We start from the raw sequence: 4,926 nt of genomic DNA, 5'->3' as shown, positions 1-4,926 counted from the left end.
GAATCTTACTACTCTTGAGTCTTGAGTAACTCCAAAAGCGGCCACCGAAGATCTTTATTGGATTTGTTTTTCATCACCAGCACGTCGAGGTGAAAGATGTGCAGGTTCAGTGGGTCCTCTTGCGTTTTCACTGACATGTGGGGCCGCATGTGAGCAAATAGACGATGGGCTCCGCACGTCCGCTGGCTGGCTAAGAAGAGAGATAGAGGAGGGCTGAGCACGGACTGCAGGAAATTTGTTCTACGTAACCAGCACCTTGATATTCGCGTGTGGTTGTTTCTAGAATAAAAAAAAGGAGGTACCCCTACTTATGTTCCTCCCACTACGCCTAGCCTAAGGTTAGTACTAGGTGACCTTGCGCTTGGCTCTTCACCTCTTCCGGAAGTCGATGGTTCTACAGTAGTGCTTCTGGCAATCTGACACCAAATGAACTGCTGCACGTCCACCGCTTGTAAGCAAAAGTTTCTCCTCATGTTGCGAGCCATCGCGCACGCGTTGGCGAGGGAGAAGGCGTAATCAAGCTTCTCATCATTCTGCGAGTTGACGGGACACATCAAAGTTATTTACTAGTAGTACGTACTCTCTCCAAAAAAGGGCTGACCATGTCATTGCTACCATCCCGTGCTCCGTCGTTGAGTACGTGCACTATTCACGTGCCATCAAGGAGAAAAAATATTACGTAGGTGCCATTGAAGTGCACGACTCACTTACGAAAAAGGGTTTCCCCCTGCTCCCCCCCCGCACGACTCACTTACGCACTGCTTATCTGATTATCTCCTTTTTCTTGTATGACACGTGCACCTTGATGCTAGATGTCTCGCGTGTTGGGAAAAGGATGAACAAAGCTCACGTAAAAGAAAAGAGTTGAAGAGCATAGATTCCCGACGACCAAGGAGGAGCAAGGTACCTTGCGGTGGAGCGTCTGCAAGGAACCTTGCGCGTTTCCCCCTGTTTTTTGCTGCCTGACCACCTATAAACAAATAAAAGAACATGAACTTTTCACTAACCACTAGAAACGGTACATCAGGATGTTAAGTTGAAGATGTTTTATACTCCCTCCGTTCCCAAATATAAGTCTTTTTAGATATTTCAATAAGGGACTACATACGAAACAAAATGAGTGAATCTACACTCTAAAATATGTCTACATACATTCGTATGTTGTAGTCTATTTGAAATGGCTAGAAAGACTTATATTTAGGAACGGAGGGAGTAGTTTAAATTGAATTATTGATAACCACGCAACAAGCCACGCATGTACAGGACGCATGCAACCACGCATGTACACAAGCCAACGTACTAACTCCATCCGATCTAACTCATGCACATACGCGCACAACATGGAGCACACAACGCACGTACACAAGCTCGGCCGCAGAATGCACGTGAATAACACATGCATGCGCACACACTCAGCTGCATGGAAGCATGCGCCATCCGCAGCAACATCCGGTTCGTCGTGCTACGGCGAAGCTTGCACGCAACGGCGCATACGCATCTCTTGCAACACCTCTTTGCCGTCGTTGCTCAACTACTAGTCGGAGACGAAGACGACCGCAACCTTGGCCTTAGAGCTAGCACCGATGGAAAAACACGCACGCTGCATGCACACGAGCACATACATAGTGCCCACGACGTGGTGGTGGTGCGTCCCCAGTCGCCTCTACTCCTTCTGTGCACGTTGTCTATCAAGGCGGCTGCATGCTAATGATGATGTGGGTGAGATCTTCTAGGACTCAGATGATGACGAGGAAAATTATGAGACACAAGGTGACATACACCATCAAGGTCCACGGTCAAGGGGGTGCTAGTAAGTGCTTAGATGTGCTTAGAGCAAGTACAATAGAGTTGAGTCAGCGGGCTATAAGGAATAAACTAGTATATTTCTGCTTAGTTGGAGGAAAGAGAAGAGGAGAGAGAAGGTAAGCGGGCTCTTCGTGAAGAGCCAGCTCTAGCACATGCTCCTAGGCACTTTGTGAGAATGAAAGGTGGGCCACAGAATAAAAAAGTAGTAGTACACTCTTTTGATCTACTATTGTACATGTTGACTATAAGATGGGCTGTAGATGACATGGCACTGGCTATACTATTAATGATCTTTAGATGAGGTGCTAAGTGCATTAAATGGCTTAGTAACTCAAGTCTTCAATGCATAGGTGCTTAGTTTATTGGTGCCACATCATATTTTATGCCTACGTGGTAAGCTTAGGAGCTATACATGGTGGAGCACTGGGAGAGGCCAAGGCTGGTCATAGTGGGGAGTAACTTGTACTGTAACATATTACTATGTTACTCTAAACATCTGTATAAACCGGAAAGGAGGGAGTAGTAACATAGACTAGTGTCATATGCAGAGTATGGGAGCACATGATATTTCCCCGTCCAGACCGATCCCAACTTGGCTTCTCACCTTCTTGGCCCAACAAAAACCGCTCCCCCTCCCGCGCGCGCTTCCCGCCCGGCGCCAGCTGAGCCCGCCGCTCCACATTGATGGCAAGTTAGGGCGACGCGACCTCTCACTGCTTCCGTCGTTGAAGCGGCGCGCCGACCAAGGGCACCGCCCGCTGCACGCCCGGCATTTCAGACTACACAGTGGATAGTAACTTTAGAGCAAATACTACACTTAGATGACATAAGCAGGCTATAAGGATTTAAATATAGTATTTGTGCTTAGTTGAAGGAGAGAGAAGGGGAGAGAGAAGAGAAGCGGATTGTAAACGTGTAGCCGGTTGTACTCCAACATACTTTGTGAGACAAAAGGTGGGGCCATTATTAATGATATTGTATTTATACTAAAGGGACTAACGGACGCCTTAATTACTCCGTTTTTTGAGACAAACCTTGGTGGGGCTATTATTGACTTTTTTTAGAGCTATTATTGACTTGGACATGGGGTTTGGGGGCCAAAGGCCTACTATTATACTCGCACGACCGACCTGACATGCTCTACCCTAGCCGCCGCTGTATAATATGGTTTCGCACCGTTCCAGATCTTAGTGCCGCCACACAATTCTTCTCCAGCCCTCCTTCCGACGTGCACCGCGAGAAGGGACAGCAGTCCTCTGAACCCCGCCTTTCGTGATCCTGTACGGGAGAGGGGCGATCAGGTTTTTGGGGAGCACACTCCTGTGACTGCTGCCAGCGATGACTTCCTCAACAACAACCTTCTTCCCTGATCTCGGTAACCTCTTCATCAACGACATGAGTGACAACATCAACCACATCGGTTCTGCTCCCGCTGTACAGTATGTGATTCTGTCCTCCTGGTTTAGTCTGCATCATTACTTTGATGTTTGCAATTGTCGTCATGATCTATTTACTGCTGATTCAGATTAAATCTCATACTAAATTGCTCATATATTCAAAAATCCAATCCAAAAACCTGATTACAGGCAATTTAATCCGAGTGGTTTTGCTGCGCTTTTGAAGCCGCCTACTTTTAAGGGGGAGCAATATAAAAGGTGGCGCACAAGAGCAGTATATTGGTTTCAGATCATGTACTGCTATGATGCCACTAAGGGTAAGCCTGAGGGCGATCTTAATCCTACACAGCAGGAAGCTTTTCAGAACATGGATGCCCTCTTCAAAGCCGCCCTGCTGAGTGTTCTTGACGATTCCATTGTGGATTCATATATGTCGTTTGACAGCGGCAAAGACATGTGGGCTGCGCTCGAGGCCACGTTTGGGCCCTTGGGTGCTGGCAACGAGTTGTACGTCATGGAGCAATTCTGTGACTACAAGATGACTGATGAGTGCTCTGTTGTTCAGCAGACTCATGAGATGCAGTCACTCTCTAAGGAACTTGAGTACTTTAAGTGTGTGTTGCCGGACAAATTTGTTGCTGGGACCATCATTGCCAAGCTTCCACCTTCGTGGAACGATTTTGCTACTTCTCTTAAAAACAAGAGACATGAGTTTTTTGTTTTGGATCTCATTAGCACTCTTGATTTTGAGGAGAAGACGAGAGCAAAAGACACACGTGATCGGGTCACTGAGGGAGTTTCTAGTGCCCACATGGTACATGAGAATAACTTCCAGCCCAACCAGTCCCAAAACAACAAGAACAAATATCAGGGGAAAGGCAAGTTTGATGCAAATAACAAGCCGTCACATTCTACCAACTTCAAGAAGAATTCTCATAACGGGAAGGGATACAGACCTCAATTTTGGTAGCACCGCACAAATTTTATATGGCTGCATCTACCTGCTGTCAGCTAACCTCATGGTGCTCCAGGTATTCTTACATTCGTAACTAGGTACAGTGACCACCGCAAGATAAAATTAGCTTATTCGTACATTGACTTGCTGAATGCAGTGCGGAACGATCCTGTCATGTGTGGAGGAGCAAACAAGCAGTGCAGCCGAAGGTGGAAATCAACCAAGGACTTATGAAATTATATGTAATCTTCCTCAAGCAGGTCAGTATCCCCTTCGTCCAGATGATTTTGTTTTGTCATTCCTAGCTATTGATATGTGCTACTGTTTTGCAACACCTTTAAGTATAGCTACTGTTTTCCTATCTTTTCAGATTCAGGACAATGAATATGATATCAGGGGAATTGCACAATATGGACCCATGTTGAGTCATCTCTATTGCCTCATGTGTTTGCTGCAAATGTGTCAGCATCAATTGCAAGATGAGGCAGCTAGCTAGCTGTGGAGTTGCCAACATGCTCAAAGTGCTCGCAACATTGAGAAGAAACAAGCATGCCCAAGAAATTAATGCATGCGCAGGGAGGCCCTTTGCTCAAAGAAGCATCGACCGATTTTCTTTATTTCCACACCTTCTCATAGCTTTGTATATTGGTTATAGTATGGTGAATCATTGAGATGCATAGACATGCTGAACTTTTGTTCTTCTGAATGTTAGTTTAATATGAGTGTCTACATCCAGTACCGCATCCTCTAATTTGGTGGATGCACACA

This window comes from Triticum aestivum, chromosome 2B (genome assembly GCF_018294505.1).
Source record: "Triticum aestivum cultivar Chinese Spring chromosome 2B, IWGSC CS RefSeq v2.1, whole genome shotgun sequence".
In the NCBI taxonomy this organism is placed as follows: Eukaryota; Viridiplantae; Streptophyta; class Magnoliopsida; order Poales; family Poaceae; genus Triticum; species Triticum aestivum.
The sequence above is the reverse complement of the archived record's forward strand: the minus strand, read 5'-3'. Positions refer to the sequence as shown.